Here is a 14767-nt window from a genome sequence, read left to right on the forward strand (position 1 = left end):
TAAGGAAATTTGTAACCCTTGATCACCTTCACCAATTTCCCCCAGTCTTCAAGACCCTGGCAACCACCACATATAAGCAGATTATATAGTATTTATCTTTCTCTGACTCGTTTTACTTACCATGTTGCCCTCATCCATGTTGTTGCAAAAGCAGGGTTTCCTTTTTATGGCTGAATAATATTCCATTGTGTGTGTGTGTGCACTCACCCAGAAGTAGGATTGCTCCATTATAGGGTAGTTCCATTTTTAAGTTTTTGAAGAACTTCCGTACTGTTTTCCACAGTGGCTGTACCAATTTACATTCCCACCAAGAGCACACAAGGATTTCCTTTTTTCTACACCCTCACCAGCACTTAACTGTCTCATGTGTTTTTAATAACTGCCATTGTAACAAGTATGAGAGAGATCTCATTGTGGTTTTGATTTGCATTTCCTTGATGATTAATGATGTTGAACACCTTTTAATGTACCTGCTAGGCATTATAGATCTTCTTTGGAAAAATGTCTGTTTGGGTCCTTTGCCCATTTTTTAATTGGGTTACTTGGTTTTTGGCTATTGTATATGTTTTAGATATTAACCCTCTTATCAAATAAATGGTTTGCAAAAATTTTTCCTATTCTGTTGGTTGCCTTTTCATTTTGGTGATCATTTCCTTTGCCATACAGAAACTCTTTTTTATTTAAAAAGTTTTCATTTATTTATTTTTTTATTAAGTAAGCTCTATGCTAGCCCAAGGTGGGGCTTGAACTCATGACCCTGAGATCAAGAGTCATGTGCTCTACTGACTGAACTAGCTGGGTGCCCTTGGAAGCTTTTTAGTTTGATGTAGTCCCACTTGTTAATTTTTACTTTCCTTACTTGTACTTTTGGTGTCATAAAAAAAAATCATAGCCAAAATCCAATGTCAGGGAATGTTTTCACTATATTTTCTTCTAGGAGTTTCATAGTTTTGGGTCTTACCATTTATTCAGTCTTTAGTCCATTTTGAGTTAATTTTTCTCATGGGTGTAAGATAGATGTCTAGCTTCATTCTTTTGCATGTGAATATCCAGTTTTCCCAGCACCATTAATTAAAGAGACTACCTGTCCCCCAAGTATTTCTAGGTACATTTTCAGATATTAATTGACTGTATATGCATGGGTTTATTTCTGGGCTCTTGATATGTTCTGTTGGTGTATGTGTCTGATTTTTTTTTTAATTTTTTTTAATGTTTTATTTATTTCTAGGAGAGAGAGAGAGAGAGAGACAGCGTGAGCAGGGGAGGGTCAGAGAGAGAGGGAGTCACAGACTGAAACAGGCTCCAGGCTCTGAGCTGGCAGTCAGCACAGAGCCCGACGCGGGGCTTGAACCCACAAACTGCGAGATCATGACCTAAGCGAAAGTCGGATGCTTAACCGACTAAGCCACCCAGGCGCCCCTCTATGTGTCTGTTTTTATGCCAGTGGCCTGCTGTTTTGATTACTGTAACTTTGTAATGCAGTTGCAAATCCAGAAGTATGATGACTCCAGCTTTGTTCTTTCTCAAAATTGCTTTGGCTGTTTGAGGTCTTTTGTAGTTCCATATGAATTTTAGGATTAATTTTTTCTAGTTCTGTGAGAGAATGCCATTGGAATTTTGATAGGGATTGTATCGAATCTATAGATCACTTTGGGTAGTATGGACATTTTAATACGATTAATTCTTACAGTCCATGAACATGAGATATCTTTCTATTTGTGGCTTCAATTTTTTTTCATCAATGTCTTGTAATTTTTAGTGTATAGATCATTTACCTCCTTGATTAAATTTATTGCTGAGTATTATTTTTGATGTTGTAAATGGGGTTGTTTTCTTTATTTTTCAGTTAGTATGTTGTTGGTGTATAGAAAATCAATTGAGGAACACCTGGGTGGCTTAGTCAGTTAAGCATCCAACTCTTGGTTTTGGCTCAGGTCATGATTTCATGATTTGTGAGATCAAGCCCCAAGTCCGGGCTCCGTACTGACAGCATGGAGCCTACTTTTTCTTGCTTAATTGCTCTAGTTAGGACTTCTAATACTGTGTTGAATAGGAGTGGTCACCCTTGTCTAGTTTTTTATTTTATTATTTGTTTAAAGTTGTATTTATTTATTTCAAGAGAGAAAACAAACAGGAGGGGGGAATAGAGAATCCAAAGTGGGCTCTGTGCTGACAACAGATGTGGGGATTGAACCCACAAACTGTGAGTTGAAGACCTGAAACAAAGTCACATGCTTAACTGACAGCCACCCAGGCACCCCTTGTTTTTTATTTTAGAGGAAAAGCTTTCAGTTGTTCACTGTTGAGTGTGATATTAGCTCTTGGCTTGTAATATATGACCTTTATTATGTTGAAGTGTATTTCTTCTATATCCAATTTGTTGACAGTTTTTATCATGAAAGAATGTTGAATTTTGTCAAATATTTTTTATTTGCTGAGATTGATCATATTTTGTCTATTAATGTGACATATTAATGTGGTATCTCACATTGACTGATGGTGTGCTAAACTATCATTGCATCCCAAGGATAAATCCCACTTGATCATTGTATATGATTCTTTTAATGTGCTGTTGAATTTGGTTTACTATTATTTTGTTGAGAATTTTTGTATCTACATTCATCAGGTATATTGGCCTATAGTTTTCTGGCTGTGGTAACAAGGTAGTACTGACTTCATGAAATGGTTTGGGAAATTCTTTTTTCCTCTTCAATTTGTTGGGAAGAGTTTGAGAAAGATTGGCATTGATTCTTCTTTAAATGCTTCCTGGAATATAACAGTGAAACTTTCTGGTCTTGGGCTTTTATTTTGGAGGAGGTTTTTAGTTACTGATGCAGTCTTTTCAGTAGTTAGTAGTATGTTCAGATGTTCTACTTTGTCGCAATTCAGTCATGGAAGTGTTAAAAAAAATAAACTGATGCACATTAAAATTTTGAATAATTTCTTTGAGCACACATTGCTTCAAATCGCACAGTGCCAACCCAGATCATGTTTTAGGTGTGCTCCACCCACAGGACCAGGGGCAAAGTTTTTATAGATAAGATTCAGAAGAAAATTAAAGAAGTTGTTTGGCTATCTCTTAAATGGTTGCCTTATTTGAAATTGTTCTTATGTTTGATTTTTTTTTTTCCCAGATTCCAATGCATTAACTCTGGCTTCAGTTTTGGTTTGCATACGGAGGCTACAGAGACATTTTGATTTCCATACCAAGGCATTAGAGCCACCTCAGTCTAATGGCCTTGTTGTTTAATTACTTTAACAGTAGCTTGTCATGTTTCTAGAAATTTATCCATTTCTTTTACGTAGTCCAGTTTGTCAGGATATAATTGTTCATAGTGGTCTCTTATGGTCCTTTGTATTCCTTTGTTATCATTTGTAATGTTTCCTCTTTCATTTATAATTTTATCTATTTGAGTACTCTTTTTTCTCTTGGTTAGTCTAGGTTTGTCAGTTTTGTTTATCCTTTCAAAGAATGAGCTCTTAGTATTGTTTATCTTTTTTTTTTTTTTTGAGTATCTTGCAAGCAGGGGAGGGGCAAAGAGGGGGTGGGGGAGACAGAATCCTAAGAAGGCTCTGTGCTGTCATTAGAGCCCGATGCAGGGTTCAAGCTCACAAACGGTGAGATCGTGACCTGAGCAGAAATAGAGTCAGAAGCTTAACCGACTGAGCCACCCAGGCACCCTTCTATTGGTTTCTTTTATTTTGTGTATTTCTTCTGTAATCTTTATTATTTCCATCTACTAACTTTAGGCTTAGTTTTTTCTTTTTCTGGTTTCTGCAGGTATAATGTTTGCTTGTTTATTTGAGACCTTTTTTGTTTTTAATGTTAATTTTTTTGAGAGAGAAAGAGCAAGCTAGGGAGGGCAGAGAGAGAGAGGGAAAGAGAGAGAATCCCAAGCAAGTTCCACACTGTCAGCACAGCCCAGTGTGGGGCTTGAACTCAAAACTGTGAGAGAACGATTTGATCCAAAACCAAGAGTTGGATGTTTAACCAACTAAGCCACCCAGTCACCCCTCTTTTTTCTTAAACTTTCTATAACTTTTCTTATAGTTATAACTATAAGCTTTCATCTTAGAACTGTTTGTACTATGTTCCATACTTTTGTTATGTTGTGTTTCCATTTCTGTTTGTCTCAAAATATTTTTTGACTTCCCTTTTGATCTCTTCTTTGATCCATTGGTTGTTCAATAGTGTGTTTAATTTGCATGCATTTGTGAATTTTCCAATTCTCCTCCTGTGACTGATTTTTAGTTTCATTCTTGTTATATTATGATTTATAATGAATAAGTGTTTTGATCTTTGCCCACAATTCCTGGCTCACAACTCCCCAACCCCTTGGAATTTCCTAAATTATAAGAGCAATAGAAACATCTTCTGTTACAATATTTTATTTTTTGTCCTCAGTTTAGAGCCATAAAGGAGAAATAGCATGTTGTTATTCATAACAAGCCCCTTTCAACCACACCTGAGTTTATGTTAATAAGGGGACTTAAAAAAATTTTTTTAATGTTTTATTTATTTCTGAGAGAGAGAGAGAGAGAGACAGCGTGAGCAGGGGAGGGTCAGAGAGAGAGGGAGACACAGACTCTGAAACAGGCTCCAGGCTCTGAGCTGGGAGTCAGCACAGAGCCCGATGCGGGGTTCGAAGCCACGAACCATGAGATCATGACCTGAGCCGAAGTCGGACACTGGACGCTTAACCAACTGAGCCACCCAGGCGTCCCAATAAGGTGATTTTGGAAAGCCTCTAGTAAGCCTTTAAGGGTGGAGGCTAGTTGCCAAGGAAACCAATCATAACTGGAAGGTTGGAACTTTCAGTCCCATACTTCTATTCCCCTAGCCCCACCTATGGGGAGGAGAGGGGGACTGGGAGTTGAATCACTCACAGATGGCCAGTGATGTAATCAGTCATGCCCGTGTAATGAAGCTTCCATAAAAATTCAAAACTGATGAGGTTTAGACAGAGTTGCACACCCCACTTCTTATGGGGACAGTAGCACCGGTGCTCGGAACCCTTTTGGACCTCATCCTATATACTTCTTCATCTGGCTCTTCATCTGTGTCCTTTATAATAAATTGGAAAATTTAAGTTAATGTTTCTTTGGGTTCTGTGAGCCTTTCTAGCAAATTGATTGAACCTAAAGAGGGGATCATGGGAACCACCAATTTATAGCCAGTTGATCAGACACACAGGTAACAACCTAGGTCTGCAACTGGCATCTGAAATGGGGAGTCTTGTGGGACTAAGCCCTTGACCTGTGGGATATGATGCTATTTCCTGATTGATAGTGTCAGAATTGAGTTAAATTTGTAGGATACCCAGTTAGTGTTTGCTAGGATTGGAGAATTGCTTGATGATGTTGGAAAACACACATCAGAATACAATTGTGGTCAAGGAAGATACTTGATATGATGTCTTTATTATTGAATTTGTTGAGATTTGTATTGTGCTGTAACACGTTCTGTCCTGGATAATGTTTTGTGGGCACTTGAGAATGTGTATTCTACTGCTGTTGGATAGAATGTTCTGTATATATGTTTAAGATTGATTTGGTCTGTGGCGTTGCTCACATCTTCTGTTTCCTTATAGACTCCCTGTCTTACAGTTCTGTCTGTTGTTGAGAGTAGAAATATTGCTGTTTATTGCTCCCTTTAGTTCTGTTACTATTTGCTTTATATATTTAGGTGCATAAAAATCTACAGTTATTATATCCTCTTAGTGAATTGACCCCTTTATCATTATATAATGACCTTCTTCATCTCTTGGTATCTGTTATTTCTACTGGTTCTTTTAGTGGTACAGAACTTAATTTCCTCTAGTTCAGGCTCCTTCTTAATGAGAGAATCTATTCTATGACATCCTTGAATTTGGGAAGGCTGGCTGACCAGTAATGGAGGGTGCTCATAGCTTTATAAGTTTACTTAAGCCTTGTTTGTCTTAATACAAATTGCCTTCATTCATCTAGGTTGGCTATCTGGAATACTATAGAACTACTTGATTCTAGGGGACTGTTCTTCAGATATTCGATAGCAATTATAAATCTTCCATTCAAGATTTTGAATGTTCATCTTTACCATTTTCCCTAAGACTTAGTTTTAGAACCTCTCAGTATCCTGGGATCCATCTTCTAAATGATGGATTTAGAATCCATCAGTTTTCTTTCTCGAATGTGACATTAGAGTTATTGATAACCATTTAAATTAAGAGTAAGATATTTTTCTAGCTTGATACAGTCCTTGTGCTTCCCCGTTAATGTCCTAAGACATAGTCTTTCTTTTAAAATTTGTCACAGTAAGTTACATAAATGACTCATAATAAACTGAAACAGAGTTTTTTTGTGAAACCAGGTTTCCTGTTTTGTATTTATGTAACTGGTAATTGCTTAATCTAAGTGCAAGATTTTTTTCCTTTACAATATTGTATAGATTCAGTGTTTATTTAGACTTTTTAAAATAGTTTATTGTCAAATTGGTTTCCATATAACACCCAGTGCTCATCCCCACAAGTGCCCTCCTCCATGCCCATCTCCCCCCTTCCCCTCCCTCCCACACCCATCAGTCCTCAGTTTGTTCTCAGCATGCAAGAGTCTTTCATGGTTTGCCTCCCTCTCTCTCCCCAACTATTTTTCCCCTTCTCCCCTATGGTCCTCTGTTAAGTTCCTCCTAATCCACCTATACGTGCAAACATATGGTATATGTCCTTCTCTGCCTAACTTATTTCGCTCAGCATAACACCCTCAAGTTCCATCCATGTTGCTACACATGGCCAGATTTCATTCTTTCTCATTGCCATGTAGTATTCCATTGTATTGATAAACCACATCTTCTTGATCCATTCGTCCATTGATGGACATTTAGGCTCTTTCCATGTTTTGGCTATTCTTGAGAGTGCTGCTATGAACATTGGGGTACGTGTGCCCCTATGCATCAGCACTCCTGTATCCCTTGGGTAAATTCCTTGCTGGGTCATAGGGGAGTTCTATTGTTAATTTTTTGAGGAACTTCCACACTGTTTTCCAGAGGGGCTGTAAGTGCAAGATTTTTTAACTTATCCCTATTTAATTTCCTCTTGACACTGTCCTTTAGAAATCATATTGAATCCTAATTCTAAGATATTATTTATCCTGATGGGTTTTGTGGACTCTACAATTTTAGTAAATGTGCTTAATGATTTTATCCTAGACATCCAAAACTAGAATTTTTATCAAACATGGTGATTTGATTGAGAACATGTATTTCCTTTCCTCTTCAAAGAGTACTAAAATTACAATAAAGGAATAAAAAGAGGCATAAGACCTCAGGGACAAAAATGAGTGGAAGACAAAGAAACCACCATAGTTGAGAAATTTCATCTACTTTTTAGAAGATACAAAATGGATAGAAGAGTGTTAAGTAATTTGGCCAAATGGAAGAAGTTACACCCTGGGTTTTCTGCAGAGACAACCAAGTGAGTTTACCTAGGACAGCCTTCCCAGAGACTCAGCATTGGTAGCAAAATGTCTCTGAAAAGACCAGGATGAGGCTTGAGGTTAAAAATAGGTAATGTTAAAAAAAAAAGTAGGTGATATTTGAAAGTTTTATATGAAGTGGTTGAATCATGCAAACTACTTCTTCCCCCTCTAGGAAACTGGGGATTTTTTTCTCCAAGAAAATGGAAGCTGAGGGTTCTGGACCCAGGAACATCAGATGCATGAAGAGGATAGGGGTTTGGAGCCAAGGAATTAAATGAAAATCTGCATACAGACTGGTGGGTCTACGAAATCACAATGAGCTTCCATTTAGCTTCTTAATGCCATTAATAGGAATGTACAGCCAAGGAATAACCAGATTGTTGAGGAAAGCATCTAAAATGAGAGGCCAAACAAATAGACAAGGCAGAGATCAAAGGGGAAAAAACTGGGGTGGAGGGGGAAAAGGGTTTTAATCTCTAAGATTTAAATGTTGCATCTTCAGAAGAATAGGATGTTATTTTGAAAATCTTTCAACAAGAAATAACCTTTAAAAATGAAAAGTAGGGGTGCCTCAGTGGCTCAGTCGGTTAAGCGTCCGACTTCAGCTCAGGTCATCATCTCACGGTTCATGGGTTTGAGCCCCTTGTCAGGCTCTGGGCTGACAGCTAGCTCAGAGCCTGGAGCCTGTTGCGGATTCTGTGTCTCCCTCTCTCTCTGACCCTTCCCTGCTCTCGCTGTCTCTCTCTGTCTCAGAAATAAATAAAACATTAAAGAAGTTTTAAAAATCAAAAGTATTCTAATTTCCCCTCCCCCAACAGCATAAGGATTGTAGGTAAAATTCAAGCAATTTCCTAGGAATTAGAACAAAAAGATTAAATGAGGGAAATAGGAGAAAACTAATTTTTAAAAAAAATATTTTTATTTATTTCTAGGAGAGAGAGAGAGAGACAGCGTGAGCAGGGGAGGGTCAGAGAGAGAGGGAGTCACAGACTCCGAAACAGACTCCAGACTCTGAGCTGGCAGTCAGCACAGAGCCCGACGCGGGGCTCGAACCCACGAACTGCGAGATCATGACCTAAGCGAAAGTCGGAGGCTTAACCGACTAAGCCACCCAGGCGCCCCTGAGAAAACTAATTTTTAAAATTAAAGATAGACCAGGAGTTTCAGTGTTAGACTAACAGAAATATAAATATGAGAGGACAGAGAAAATAGTGAGAAATGATACCCAAAATATATCCAAACCGTTTTCTAAGTCCTAGGTTTGCAAATTGAAAAAGCTGAAAGAATGGTAAAAAAGACAAAGACCAAGAGGCTTGATTATGAAATTTCGGTAAACTTAGAATACAGAGACTTTACTAAAAGCTTCTGGAAAGAGTATCTAGAGATTGCATTCAGAGGACCAATCAGATGGCATTACATATCACAGTAGTGATATAGACAGATAGAAATGCATAAAACTGTGTCTTCATGTCCTCAGTGGGAAAGATTTCCTACCTGTAATTTTATTCCCAGCCAAATTATCAATCAAATGGGAGTCTAGGATACAGATATTTTTAGACATGCAAGTGACTTAAAAATTTCATTTTTTTTTTAAAAAAGTGTTTATTTATTTATTTTGAGAGAATGAGAGCATGCATGCATGGGGGAGGATCAGAGAGAAGAGGAGAAAGAGAATCCCAAGCAGGTTTCACACTGTTCAAACTCATGAACCATGAGATCATGACCTGAGTTGAAGTCAAGAGTTGGATGCTTAACCTGAGCCACCCAAAACTTCAGTTCTCATGAGCTGCTTTTGTTTGCTTGTCTATAAGTTGCCCTTACGTACCAAGGGAAAAGAAACCAGATTAAAGAAGCAGAATTCAAAGAGAAGAGCTAAGGAAGAGCCCAAGGTGACAAGTGTGTAGCCAGTCCAAAGAATCAACAGAGTGAAAGAGAAGAAAGAACAAAGGGTTTGGGGAAGGTACAGCTGCAGTAAAAAACAGTATCTGATATGTCTGAGCTTATATTGATAGACATGTGACAGATGTTGGAGCTTTTGAGGAAAAGTTAAACATCTATAGAGGGGTACCTGGATTGCTCGACTCTGATCTCAGCATAGGTCATGATCTCACGGTTCGAGAGATCAAACCCCACCTTAGGTTCTGCACTGACAGCATGGAATTCTGTCTCCCTCTCTCTGTGCCCCTCCCCCACTCATTCTTTCTCTCTCTCTGAAAATAAATAAACATTAAAAAAATAGAGAAAATAGAAAAAAATGAGGTAGACATTAATTTGTAGAAAAAAAGTACATTGCATTGTCTTGTTTTACCTGGCTTAGCACTGACTAGTATCTCTCTAATCATAGCCACACTGACTCTTCATTTAAACAAAGACTGCATTAAAATTACAGTGGATATGGAGGGTGGGGGTAGAAGTTGAAGCTAGATACTTATATTTTATGGCTAAATAAAAAGGATGCAGGGATAGGGAAGATTCTGCTGTTTTTCCAAAGTCCTTTTGGCTTGGTTGATTTTTTTATGTAAAAATTCAATGGGGGCACCTGGGTGGCTCAGTTGGTTAAGCATCGACTTCACCTCAGGTCATGATCTTGCAGTTCCTGAGTTCAAACCCTGCGTAGGGTTCTGTGCTGACAGCTCAGAGCCTAGAGCCTGCTTCAGATTCTGGGTTTCCCTCTCTCTCTCCCGCTCCCCTGCTCGCTCACATACTCTCTCTCTCTCAAAAATAAACACTAAAAAATATTTTAAATAAAAAATTCAGTGAAATTCTATGGCATATTGTAGAGACCTCTTTTCAGATATTTATCAGTTAATTAATCCCAGCCAAATATCTAGCTATATCATACATCCTTTGTTTAGCTGTCTTGTTCATAATAGGGCCATTGTCTTGCTCATATCATGGCCTAAGAAGTCTAATAGGTCTCCTTGGTCTATTAACTTGGTATCACTTTCCCTTAATGCCTTTCTTGCAAAATTATTTCTTCACTTCTGCTTTAAAGAATCTTTGTTCTAATTTAACATTGTTTCTCTTGTTTCTCTTGGTTCTTTTTAAATTTAAATATAATTTCTGGCATGCAGTTAGGATATCTAGGGTGCTGTGTACTTTGTTTGTTTCTTATGTTATCTAAAACAGGGGAATACTTTTTCTACAAATATATACCATGGCTATGTTAAAATACTATTGCTTTGGAAATATTTCCATAACAGTAAGATGATTTAGAATGTGTGTTTGTCAGTGAATTGTAAAATTACTATCTGACATATGTCTTGGAAAATTCCACAGCTTCTGCCAGTTTTCAATTGTTGGCACATTGACTAGAATTTGTACATGAGGAAATCAAACTCTACTTTCCTTTGATTTACCAACCCCTGTGTGGTTTTGGAATATGAGATTAGAGGTTAAATACTTGGTAATCCTGCGTCAAATCCCATATTGCCTGCCTGTGTCTACTCTTAGTTCTCTAGTGTGTATACAGATGAGGTGGGGCTAGAGGAAGTGAAGGAGGAGGAGGAAGAGGGACAAGTAATTATATTGCTACTTTGAATTTTCCGTTCTTTCCTTTCCAGTCATGACCTTGAAAGAGGTTTTCAGTAGGGCATGGAAGATTTCCTGGATTTAGCAGCACCCAAAATGAGTTCCAGTCATACCCAGTAGTCCATCAAAGTTCACGAAGTCCTCAGGACCCTAGAATGTTGCTGGGGATAGTTAAAACTGAGTAAGTGAAAGAAATAATCAACAGGAAACAGAATGAAAATGTTTACTTATTTTATACTGAGAGCAATGAATAGTGGAGCAATGGTAGTGGATATAGATTTTGGTTAGTAAACAGGACAGAACTCAGGATGAAAGAAGGCTTAGAATGTTGAGTCAGATGTTAGAAGGTGTCCAAAGCAGAAAGTTTGACCTATTAAGTAATGTGTCTGTTTTCTAAGTGTATCCCTTCTGTGGTATTTTTAATCTAGGAATTTTTCTTATGATAAATTTACTCATGAAATGGTAATGTACTGGCAGTAGTTTTCTTTTAAAGTGCAATTAAATGTCTACCAAGAACAAGATGTTAGGCAGAGAAATTACAAACTTACTTTGTTTTAGGTTTATTTAGCCATTCAAAAATGTTTTTCCTCTTAGATTCTGGCAAGAAAATCAGCCAATCGGAAAAACATCTGGTGTTAGTTGAATGAAGGAATGTCATAATCAGTAAAAATTACTTATAGGAAAAAAATAGTAAAAAGCTTATGTAGTTTTAACTCTTGGTTTCTTTATAAAAATTATTTTATTTACTTAAGACAATTTTTAAAGTTTATTATTTTTTTTAATGTTTATTTTTGAGAAAGAGAGAGAAAGTACAAGCAGGAGAGGGGCAGAGAGAGAGGAAGATACAGAATCTGAAGTAGGCTCCAGCGTCTAAACTATTAGCACAGAGCCCAACGCAGGGCTCAAACTCACAAACCATGAGATCATAGCCTGAGCCAAAGTCGGTCGCCCAACTGACTGACCCCACCTACGCACCCCTATTTTTAAATTTTTTTTAAAAATCTGTTTATTTTTGAGAGAATGAGACAGAGCATGAGTGGAGGAGGGGCAGAGAGAGAGGGAGGCACAGAATCAGAAGCAGGATTCAGGGTCTGAGCCTGACACAGGGTTCAAAGTCACCAATCGCAGGATCATGACCTGAGCTGAAGTCAGACACTTAACAGGCTGAGCCACCCAGGCACCCATGAAAATTAATTTTTTTTAAGGAGAGGAAGAGTTCTTTATTTTCTTTTAATTAATTTATTTTTAAGTAATCTCCACACCCAACATAGGGCTCAAACTCATGACCCTGAGATCAGGAGTCACATGCTCTACTGACTGAGCCAGCCAGGCATCCTAAAATATTCTTTTTTTTTTTAAACATGAAGGACCCTTATTTTTTATTTTTTTCAAGTTTGTGTATTAATTTTGAGAGAGACCGAGCACGTGTGTGCATGGAACAGGCAGAGAGAGGGGGGAGAGAGAGAATTCCAAGCAGGTTCTACATGTCATTGTAGAGCCCGATGTGGGGCTCAGTCTCACAAGTGGTGAGATCATGACCTGAGCCAAGATCAAGAGTTGGTCACTTAACTGATCCACCCAGGTGCCCCCTGAAATTTCATTCTTAATCTTTTACTGAAATTTTCCTCCCACCAATATATTTGACCCATGTTGGACTACCCTTGTGTGTTTCAAGTTTTACTCAAATAAATGCTCATGAGCCTAAGCTTTAAACATAGTACCTGTTTTTTTTGTGAGTTGTTTTTTTTTTTTATAGTTTTTGCTGTTAACAACCACTCTAAAACTTAGTGTCTTAAAACAATTAATTATGTCAGGCAGGACTTTACATTGGTCGCTGGAAAAGTCACTCATGAAGCTGCATTTATCTAGTGACTTGACTGGGGCTTGCATCGTCTAAGACAGCTTCACTTAACAGTCTGACACCTGGGTGTCACTGTCAGCTGGTACTCTTTTCCACATGGCCTCTCATCATTCAGAAAATTGGTCTGGGCTTTTTCTTACATGGTGGCATGAGTGTTTCAAGAAGGTAAAGCTTCAGTGGTTTTTAAGGCTTAGCCTTGGAAGTAAACAGTGTTACTTCCATCACATTGTTTTGGTTAGATCAAGTCACCATGTCAACTCAGATATAGAGAGTGGGGAAACAGACTCCACCTTGTGAACGGAGGTGCAGTAAAATCCCATTGCAAAGAGGCATTGCCACAAGGAAATAAGATTTATTGAAAGCTGTTATTAAGAGTTTCTACAATGGTCTCCCTCTGGCTCCAATGCTTCACATTCTTTTTTTTTTTTTTTTTAATCTTTATTTTTGGGAGAGTACAAGCAGGGGAGTGGCAGAGAGATGGGGACAGAGGATCTGAAGCAGGCTCTGCACTGACAGGCTGACAGCAGTGAGCCTGATGTGGGGCTTGAACTCACAAACCGTGAGATCATGACCTGAGCCGAAGGAAGGTGGATGGACGCTCAGCCTACTGAGCCACCCAGGGTGCCCCTCCAGTGCTTCACATTCTTATCACATGCAGAATATCCCCTCCCAGCGCTCATGTGCAGTTCTTCTTGATCCAGAGATCTATGAACTAAAAAGACAATTTATCTGCCCCATATACACAATATACACTGTTGTCACAGGAATAGAATAATGGCAATAGACATTCTCCTTAAAAGGGGGACATAACACCTAGCACATGGCACATAACAGTTGTTGGTTTATATCGGTTCTGAAATCTAGCTGGGCACATGTTGTCAGGGTCATCTACTCCAGGAGCAGGAAATGTGACTGACTAAGGAACTTCATGGGAGTGGGTCCCTAATCCATTGTTCTCTGTGATTCTTGGTACCACGTTCTGGACTCTTAATGATGCTTTCTAAGAAGTCTCTCCTTCTACATAAGAAATATCTTATGAAGCTGAATAGCTTTCTCAGCATACTTCTTGCCTATAGAAAATTGGGATCCCATAGGCCTTTTTTCATTTTGAATAGTCTTTGTCCCTTTTAATCTAGCTGGTACATCTTTCTTTAAAATCTCTGGGATTTTTATGAATCCGATTTGTGTTATACTGTGTCCTCCCAAACTACAGCATTTTAGTTCATTTTAAGACAGGCCTCTCTCTACTTTGGTTGTGTCAGACTGTTGTAGCATAATTCCCTTAAGCTTCTTAGAGGACTTTTTGTCTAGTTGAGAGAGTCAAGTAGGCATAGCTTTAAATTTTTCTGAGGTTTGGGGTTTCTGGTTGGCTCAGTTAAGCGTCTGACTCTTGGTTTCAGCTCAGGTCGTGATCTCCTGGTTCTAGGAGTTGGAGACCTGCACTGGGTTCTGCACTGGCAGCACAGAGAGTGCTTGGGACTCTGTCTCCCTCTCTCTCTGCCCTTACCCCAGTTGCACTCTCAGTCTCTCTCAAATAAAAGAATTAAAAAAATTCTATAATGAAGTAAGATTTTCTGAGGTTTTTAAAAGGTACTTACAGCCACATCTTTGATCTAATATTATCCTGTTATTATCCTGTGGGTAGTTCTCATTTTGAGACTTTTAGGGCTTGAGAGACAGAAGATGAAGAATAGTTTTATTTTCCAGTGTAGTAAGTTCTAGATCCTCTATGTTTCTTCTATTTTTTTTTTTTTTAACAAGCTCTACAATTCTCTCTTTGGTGTATTTCTCACCATCCTTTATCATATGCAGCTAAAAGAGATGAATTACCACTTTGAAAGCAGCTGATATAAACATGTTTAATGACGAAAGAAAATCAGGTTTAAATAAGTTAAGAGGAATATGATGACAGTGGTTTAAATA

The 14767-nt window shown here is 38.2% G+C and overlaps 1 protein-coding gene across 5 annotated transcripts in view; it reads left to right on the forward strand.

Annotated features, from left to right (window-relative positions):
• The window catches only part of FBXL20 (F-box and leucine rich repeat protein 20), a 93880-nt gene that overhangs the window by 26558 nt on the left and 52555 nt on the right, over positions 1-14767 (forward strand). Inside the window, exon 1 of one of the 5 annotated variants that reach the window (XM_039227817.1) lies at positions 7625-7748. The exons of the other annotated variants lie outside the window; for them this stretch is intronic. The gene's annotated coding sequence lies outside the window, so the exon portion shown is untranslated. Of the gene's footprint in view, positions 1-7624; positions 7749-14767 lie in introns of those variants that run through there. 5 annotated transcript variants of the gene reach the window in all.

The sequence above is a fragment of the Hyaena hyaena genome, unplaced genomic scaffold, assembly GCF_003009895.1.
Source record: "Hyaena hyaena isolate Hyena2069 unplaced genomic scaffold, ASM300989v1 scaffold_29, whole genome shotgun sequence".
NCBI classification, from domain to species: Eukaryota; Metazoa; Chordata; class Mammalia; order Carnivora; family Hyaenidae; genus Hyaena; species Hyaena hyaena.